Below are 9,410 nucleotides of genomic sequence, written 5' to 3'. Positions count from 1 at the left end.
GTACTTCTAAGAATTTCAATATGGATGCATGAAACTCTTAGGTAAATTTATTGGACCTAGATACCTTTGAACATACTTGGAAAATATTTTTATAAGGTCAAAAATTGTTTCAAAAATGATAGAATCAGTTTTGAAATGAAAAGCACCAAAAAGAGGATTTCTCAAATGCTGTCAATTTTTCTACATCTGCATTGATCTACATTTTTCTCCATCAAAAAGCATTTATTTTAAAATATGTTCAACATGAAAGTTTTAGTATTTTCTCTTAGATTTAATTTGACACCAAGATAATCAAATTTGGAGCTACATAGAAAACTTTATGACCAAAATACTGAAGGGTGCTTGAAGTTGACAACATGATAGACGAATGTCAAGAACTAGACAGTCAACTGCCAGTGCACTTTGAGGCATCTGTGCATGTTTGGACACATGAATGACACCCTGCTGCCCCTTATTTTTAACTGGATAGATGACAACCCAAAATGGATAGTCATCTATCACGTGGATGTTATGAATTTTTTCATAATGGTCAATTTTTTTAAATGGGGTTGTTTGGAGCTCAAAACTTATGGAAACTTGGGGAATATTTCAAGCCACTTGGGGACCAAGTTACATACCTTTTAAAGTCTATAAATAAGCCTCAAATATCATTGAATCAATACACAAAGAATTTAAATTCTAAAAAAATTCAAAGTCTCTCTCAAATTGCTCTCAAATTCTCAAGTCTCTCTCTTGCTCTCAAGCTCACATATTGTGCACGAATTCAACTGAGTTTTTTTTTTATCTTCTTCCACCAAAATTGTGCTATAAATTCTAAATATTTTAATCATTGAAAGAATTAATTGGTGATATACTTCATTGAGCTTCAAGTTATATTCCATATTGTGATTTACTTTGAAGTATATTAGTTGTGTTGTAATTGTTGTACTAACCAGCTCTTTGAGGAGCAATTTCTTTGTATGCATCTATTTGATTTATTCCTTGTAAATTGATGATTCCAAGGATTGTTTGGATCGTTGGCTAAGCAAGAGGATATTGCTTAGAGAGGCGGGCTCTAGCCTAGTTAAGGAGTCTCCGGACGAGGGGATATCGTTTGGAGAAAGCGGGCTCTAGCCTTAACCAAGGAGTGTTGTAAAGGTTTGTTCCACCCATTAAAGGAACATGTTTAGTGAATCCTTTGGTGGTTTACCAAAGGCGAGGACGTAGGTTGGGTATAAGCCGAACCTTGTAAAAATCTCCTTCTCACTCTCTCTTTGTAACGACCCAAATTTTAAAAGTAGAATTTAAATAATAAAAGAAAGGAGAAAGGGAAATTGGAAAAAGGGGAAAAGAAGGGAAGCTGCCAAGCTTCATCGACGAATATAGGGTTTTGTCAATGAAGACTTCAAAGATTTCATCGACGAACACAGGGTTTCGTCGACGAGAAAATGCCGAGAGGGGGGTTTCTGAGCTGATTGAATTTCATCGACGAGGAGTGGATTTCGTCAACGAAATTTATGAAGAACTCATCGATGAAGATCAGGCTCGTCGACGAATTCTGCTGTCTATATATATGAAAAATCTGATTTTTATTCATTTGCAAGCTTCCTTTTCACTCTCTCTCTCTCTCCTCTTCGGCCCTCTCACTCTCTCTCTCTTCGATTATGGGTTAATTTTACGCCGGATCGAATATCTGAGGCTACCACAACGCTCCTGGCAAAGTTCCCTACGAGTTTGTCAGAGCGAATCGTTGGGAAAACGAAGTTGGAAATCATCCCTGGGTTGAGTTAAGGCTTTTTAAGCCAAATTAGACTTTATAGTAGTTATAGAAATTGATGTACGCATGAAAATACTGATATTTAGTATTGGGGGTTTGAGTTTCAGGGTGTTGATCAAGAAGTCATACAGGGGTTAGTCTAGGATATTTTGGGGGCTTTCTCAGTAGTCAGGTAAGGGAATAAACTAAAGCAATTATTTTCCATGCATGTTATTATTAATTATGAGCACATTTATTTTCATAAAAGCCTATACTATCTTTGTATATTACATATGAAATGTATGTTTGGAAAATACTGCTATTATGATAGAAATGTATATGTATGTACGAGATGCCAGAAATGATGATTTTTAGAATATGAAGCATGACTTTAAACGGCATATGTGTGGCATGAACATTTTTTTTATGTGAAGTGAATCAAGATATGATTGATTTTACGAGCAAGCATATTTCCAGGTGTTTTAAAAAGACGAGTTATGTTATACTGAGTTTGACGAATATATGAAAAATGAGTTATTTTCATAATGTAAATACCTGAAACGTATTTATGTTATTGGCGCGAGGCCATGTATTTATATTATCGGCACGAGGCCGTATTTACGATTTTGGCGTGAGGCCATGTATTTATGATTTCGGCACGAGACTGTATCTATGTTTTCGGCACGAGGCTATGATGATGCTATGCATGTTCATGTAGTATATTTTATTACAACCAGGATGTTAGTTTAGTTCAGTCCAAGGCTCGGTACCGTAGCTATATGTGTAAATCAGATATCTACGTCAGATTAGTGCTAACCATCCCACGAGGGGATGGGAGATGGATAGTCGATGTGGCTTTCAGTAGAGTGTGGACGTCCACCTGGCAGTCCGGACTAGGGTGTGGCGGGCCCATCGTACTTACAGACATATTTGATTCGGCAGTGGTCGACCAGCCATTGTCGAGTCCCGCCTTCGAGCTGTACAACCCATCATGGGAGGTAATACATGACATTAGCTAGCTATTCATCTTGGGTAGATTTTCAGTATTATAGTTATAACAGATGCTTATGTATGTTATGGTTTATTAGCAAATATGAAAGTAAATGATTATTCAATATGATATTATGAGTATTTCCAGGGTTATGAAATGTATTGTATATATATAAGCACTTTAAATGTTTATGTTGACACACAGCTGTATTTAGTTTATTTTCCCTTACTGAGAAGTGTCTCACCCCCAACATTAATTAATTTTCAGGAGCCCCTGAGAGACCGACGGGTCAAGGCCGCCGTTGAGTGAGTGGAGCTTCCTTACTAGAAGGGTAAGCGTTGAACTAGGACTAGGAGATTTTTGTTGTATGGTCCTAGTGTTGTTTTTGATTTTTGGAGATTGTACATATAAACAGTATATTGATGATATAGTAAACTCTGGTATTATGTTTTATATTTGGATGTTGAGATTTTATGTTTACTGCTGCTAGGTTTTCCACTGTGTTTGACAGGTGTCCCCGCTACCCACGGGTTCGGGTTGACCATTTTACCTATTATGTGACATTTTATGTTTAGAAATTGAGGGACGTTACATTTGGTATCAGAGCCTAGGATACTAGGTTCTGTAGACTCTGGAGTGCAGCAGTAATAATACCAGAGTATAGGATAAAAAGATTTGAGGTCTGGTTTTGTAGTTTAGATGCAAGACTTCCGTGATGGTTTGTATGATTTTCCTGGGGTGACGATTTCAGGAAATTCATTGTAAACTATCGTCGGGTTGGGTATCTAGGTTGCAGGATTGAACCTTGAATTAAGATCATGAGTGATAAGTTAATTAGGAGAATATACTATATGATTTGGGGGATACACGTAGGAAAAGAGGTTTTGAGTTAAGTTATTTCTTCTTTCAGGATGGACCTCGGTGGAAATAGTGCCCACGCTAGTGGGAGTGAGGGTGCTGGACCCTCAGGCGCTGCAGGTAGTGATTCAGATGCAGTCTTAGGCAGCGTAGCACAGCAGGTTATGACAAAAATTGCCAAAAGTTCGAAGGAACAGGGTGGTCCATCTGTAGGCCACGGTAGCTCGATAAAGAAGTTTATTAAGATGAGTCATCTAGCTTTCTCAGGAGGAACGGATCCTGCAGTCGCTGAGAATTGGGTGCAGGAGATGGAGAAGATATTTGCAGTGCTGCAGTGTTCAGAGGAGTAGAGAGTGTTGTTTGCCACCTATAAACTGACTGGGGAGGCCGAGATATGGTGGTCGACGGTGAGATTGTTAGAGCAACGGATGACTCTTCCTGTGGAAATGACATGAGAGCGGTTCAAGGAGATTTTCTTTGACAGGTATTTTCCAGCCTCTTTCAGGGAGGCTAAGATTGTGGAGTTCCTAAATCTGAAGCAGGGACAGCTGTCAGTACAGCAGTACGCAGAGAGATTCATTGAGCTATCTCGCTTCGCCCCGTACATTATTCCAAATGAAGCAAAGAAGGTACGATAGTTTGAAAGAGGCCTGAGGAGAGAAATATACAAGCAAATATCGATACTGAAGTTGTAGGACTTCGCTGAGCTAGTGGATAGAGCCACTATAGCAGAGATTGGTGATCGGTTGGAAGTTGAGGAGCAGAGACAGAAGAAGAGATCCATACTTTCTGGTTCCCAGCAGGGGGGTGGATGTGGTACATGGAAGAGAGGTGGCTATTATAGAGGCCAGAGGCAGGAGATCGGGAATTGCGGTTTCCAGGGTGCGCAGCCATCTCCAGCTTGCCCATCTTGTGGGAAGAGACACCTGGGAGAGTGTCGTGCCAGGCAAGGTGTCTGCTACAGGTGTGGGGAGCCAGGACATATGATGAGAGAGTGTCCGACATAGAATGGTACTGTTCCTGCTCCTAGACAGAGGAATACGACCCTAACTAGAGTTTTCGCTTTGACGCCTAGCGACGCTGAGGCGGCCGGTGACGTGGTGACAGGTACTGTTAGTATGTTAACATTTAAAGTTATTGCACTTTTTGATTATGGTGCCACACATTCATTTGTGTTCTTGGAGTGTGTAAAATTATGTGGGGCAGAAACACAACCATTAGATGTCGAGCTATTAGTGGCTACACCGACCGGATTAGCGGTGAGATATAGTAGGGTACTTTGTGGTTGCCCAGTTGATGTTCAGGGGAAAATATTATCTGCTGACTTGGTGGTGTTAGATATGCACGGGTTTGACATTATTTTCGGCATGGATTGGCTAGCGGCTAATTCTGCTATTATAGATTGCCGTGCCAGGGAAGTGATAGTCAGACCTCCAGGAAAACCAGAATTTAGATTTACAGGGTCACGAGTGCAGTCTTTACCTTAGATTGTCTCAACTATTCAGGCGAGAAGGCTGCTTCAGAATGGCTGTCTGGGATTTGTGGCTCTTGTGAAGGAAATGTCAGAAAATGAATTAAAGTTTATCAATACGCCTGTGGTGAAAGAATTTACCGACGTGTTCCCAGATGAATTACCGAGTTTGCCACCTGATCGTGAAGTAGATTTTCCCATTGACCTACTTCCAGGTACGGCGCCGATCTCTAAAGCACCGTATAGAATGGCGCCGGCAGAGTTGGCAGAATTGAAAGACCAGTTGCAGGACTTACTTGATAAAGGCTTCATACGGCCTAATGTATCTCCGTGGGGAGCTCCAGTGCTATTTGTAAAGAAGAAAGACGGGCCTATGAGGATGTGTATAGATTACAGATAAATTAATAAAGTGACCATCAAGAACAAATATCCTCTACCGCGTATCAACGATTTATTTGATCAGCTCCAGGGTACACGGGTATACTCTAAGATCGATCTCAGATTAGGTTACCATCAAGTGAAGGTGAGAGCAGAAGATGTATCGAAGACGACTTTCAGGACCAGGTATGGGCATTACGAGTTTCTTATTATGCCATTTGGTCTAACGAATGCTCTTGTAGTATTTATGGACTTGATGAATAGAGTCTTTCACCAATACCTGGACCAGTTCGTGGTTCTTTTTATTGATGATGTACTGGTCTTTCGAGGAGCTATGAGGAGCATGAGACACACTTGAGGCAGGTTTTGCAGATGCTTAGAGAGAAGAAGTTGTATGCAAAATTCAGTAAGTGTGATTTCTGGCTCGAGAAAGTTGTGTTTTTGGGGCATGTTATCTTAGGAGATGGAATTTCTATAGATCCTAGTAAGATTGAGGCGGTGGTGAATTGGGCTAGACCAAGGAACGTCCAGGAGATCAGGAGTTTCTTGGGGTTAGCCAGTTATCACCGTCATTTTGTCGAGGGATTCTCAGCTTTTTCAGGGCCTCTAACACGACTAACGAAGAAGAATGTTAGATTTGAATGGGATGAGAGCTGTGAGCAGAGTTTCCAAGAGCTGAAGCAGAAATTATTCATAGCGCCGGTACTGATCATTCCATCTAGGGGTGAGGGTTACACCATTTACAGTGATGCGTCCTTAAAAGGACTTGGCTGTGTGTTGATGCAGCATGGTAGGGTAGTGACATATGCGTCTAGATAGTTGAAAGAGTACGAAAAGAACTACCCTACCCACGATCTTGAGTTAGCTACAGTGGTACACGCACTGAAAGTTTGGAGGCATTACTTGTACGGCGAGCAGTGCGAGATTTTCTCTAACCACAAGAGTTTGAAGTATTTCTTCACCCAGAAGGAATTGAATATGAGATAGAGAAGGTGGTTAGAGCTGATTAAAGATTTTGACTGTACCATCACTTATCACCCGGGGAAAGCAAATGTGATAGCTGATGCACTGAGCAGGAAGTCTGGAGTATCAGCGTTAGCAGTTATGGAGATCCAGCGTCCGATCATGATGGACCTGGAGAGACTCGGCGTGGAGTTAGTAGAGAGTGATCTTCCAGTGTGTATTGCCAGCCTAGTAGTACAGCCTACTCTGTAGGAAAGAATTAAAGCTGCCTAGAAGGAAGATCCAAAGTTAGCAAAGGTGATAGACAAAGTATAGAGTGGGCAGGGGGAGGAGTTCAGTATGGCAGACGACGGAGCTTTGCGGTTTTGTTCCAGACTGTGTGTTCCTACTGATGTTGACATCAAAAAGACTATTCTAGATGAGGTTCATAGATCTTTGTATACGGTTCATCCCGACAGTACAAAAAATGTACAGGGATCTGCGAGAGTTTTACTGGTAGAGCGGAATGAAGAGGGAGATTGCCGAGTATGTAGCCCAGTGTTTGACGTGCCAGCAGGTAAAAGCTGAGCACCAGAGGCAAGCAGGTCAGTTGCAGCCGTTATTTATCCAAGAGTGGAAGTGGGATCATATTTCTATGGACTTTGTTTCAGGGCTGTCGACGGCATTACATGGCCAGAATGCCATTTGGGTGATTGTTGATCGATTGACGAAGACCGCCCACTTTATTCCTATCAAGATCAGCTACTCCCTCAGCCGTTTAGCAGAGATTTACATTCAGGAGATAGTTCGTTCTCATGAGGTGCCTGTATCGATTGTATTGGATCGAGACCCACGATTCACGTCATGATTTTGGAGGAGCTTGCAGGAGGCTCTAGGGTCTCAGTTATCGTTTAGCACGGCATTCCATCCTCAGTCAAATGGGTAAACTGAGAGGACGATACAAATATTAGAGGATATGCTTCGTGCGTGCGCATTGGACTTTGGGGGTAGTTGGACTCAGTTCATGCCATTGGTAGAGTTTGCGTATAAGAACAGTTATCAGTCTAGCATTGGCATGGCACCATTTGAGGCTTTGTACGGTAGGAGATGTCGATCTCCTTTATATTGAGATGAAATAGGCAAGTGGCGAGTAGTAGGGTCAGAGCTTGTGCAACAAGCGAGTGATAAAGTTCAGTTTATCAGGGACAGGATCAGTGCAGCTCAGAGCCGACAGAAGAGTTATGCCCACAATCACCGCAGGAATTTAGAGTTTGACGTGGGTAATCACGTATTTTTGAAGATAGCTCCATTGAAAGGAGTTATGAGATTTGGTAGAAAAGGTAAACTTAGCCTTAGGTTCATCGGTCCGTTTGAGATTTTAGAAAAAGTGGGGCCGGTAGCCTACAGGCTAGCTTTACCACCTTCATTATCCAGAATTCATGACGTATTGCACGTATCTATGTTGAGGAAGTACGTCCCAGATCCTTCTCATATTATTAGTTATGATGAGTTGGAGCTTAGTGATTCACTAGGGTATGAGGAGGTACCAGTACGTATTTTGGATAGAAAAGTAAAGGAGTTACATAACAAGAAGATTCCTCAGGTAAAAGTTTTGTGGAGGAATTATGCGGTAGAAGAGGCTTCTGGGGAGTCCGAGGAGCAAATGAGAATGAGGTATCCGCAATTATTTCAGGAAGTTTAAATGTAATTAGAAAATGTGAGTAAATATGTAGTTTTCTTTTACAGGTACGTGCATGGTTTTAGTAATGTAGTATTTTGTTTTGGAAGGAATTTTCTTTTGATATGTGTAATCTCCCAAGACTTGAGATGTAACCACGGTATTCTTCCGCCACAAGTGAGGGTAAGTAATAAAACAAGTAGACCATTTTGCCTAAGGGATGATAAATTATGAGAATAGTAAATTTCGAGGACGAAATTTTTATAAGGAGGGGAGGATGTAACGACCCGAATTTTAAAAGTGGAATTTAAATAATAAAAGAAAGGAGAAAGGGAAATTGGAAAAAGGGGAAAATAAGGGAAGCTACCAAGCTTCGTCGACGAACACAGGGTTTCGTCGACGAAGGCTTCAAAGATTTCGTCGACGAACACAGGGCTTCGTTGACGAGAAAATGCCGAGAGGGGGGTTTCTGAGCTAACTGAATTTCTTTGACGAGGAGTGGATTTCGTCGACGAAATTTATGAAGAACTCGTCGACGAAGATCGGGCTCGTCGACGAATTCTGCTGTCTATATATATGGAAAATCTAATTTTTATTCATTTGCAAGCTTCCTCTTCACTCACTCTTTCTCTCTTTCTCCTCTTCGGCCCTCTCACTTTCTCTCTTCGATTTTGGGCTAGTTTTACCCCGGATCGAAGATTTGAGGCTACCACGACGCTCCTGGCGAAGTTCCTTACAAGTTTTTTGGAGCGGATCGTTGGGAAAACGAAGTTGGAAATCATCCTTGGGTTGAGGTAAGACTTTTTAAGCCAAATTAGACTTTATGATAGTTATAGAAATTGATGCACGCATGAAAATACTGATGTTTAGTACTGGGGGTTTGAGTTTCAGGGTGCTGATCAGGAAGTCATACGGGGGTTAGCCTAGGATATTTTGGGGGCTTTCTCGGTAGTCAGGTAAGGGAATAAACTAAAGCAGTTATTTTCCATGCATGTTATTATTAATTATGAGCACATTTATTTTGATAAAAGCCTATACTATCTTTGTATATTACATATGAAATGTATGTTTGGAAAATACTGCTATTATGATAGAAATGTATATGTATGTACGAGATGCCATAAATGATGATTTTTAGAATATGAAGCATGACTTTAAACGACATATGTGTGGCATGAACATTTTTTTTATGTGAAGTGAATCAAGATATGATTGATTTTACGAGCAAGCATATTTCCAGGTGTTTTGAAAAGACGAGTTATGTTATACTGAGTTTGACGAATATATGAAAAATGAGTTATTTTCATAATGTAAATACCTGAAACGTATTTATGTTATTGGCGCGAGGCCATGTATT

The sequence above is a fragment of the Malania oleifera genome, chromosome 9 (assembly GCF_029873635.1).
Source record: "Malania oleifera isolate guangnan ecotype guangnan chromosome 9, ASM2987363v1, whole genome shotgun sequence".
Classification (NCBI taxonomy): Eukaryota; Viridiplantae; Streptophyta; class Magnoliopsida; order Santalales; family Ximeniaceae; genus Malania; species Malania oleifera.
This window is presented reverse-complemented; position numbering follows the sequence as displayed.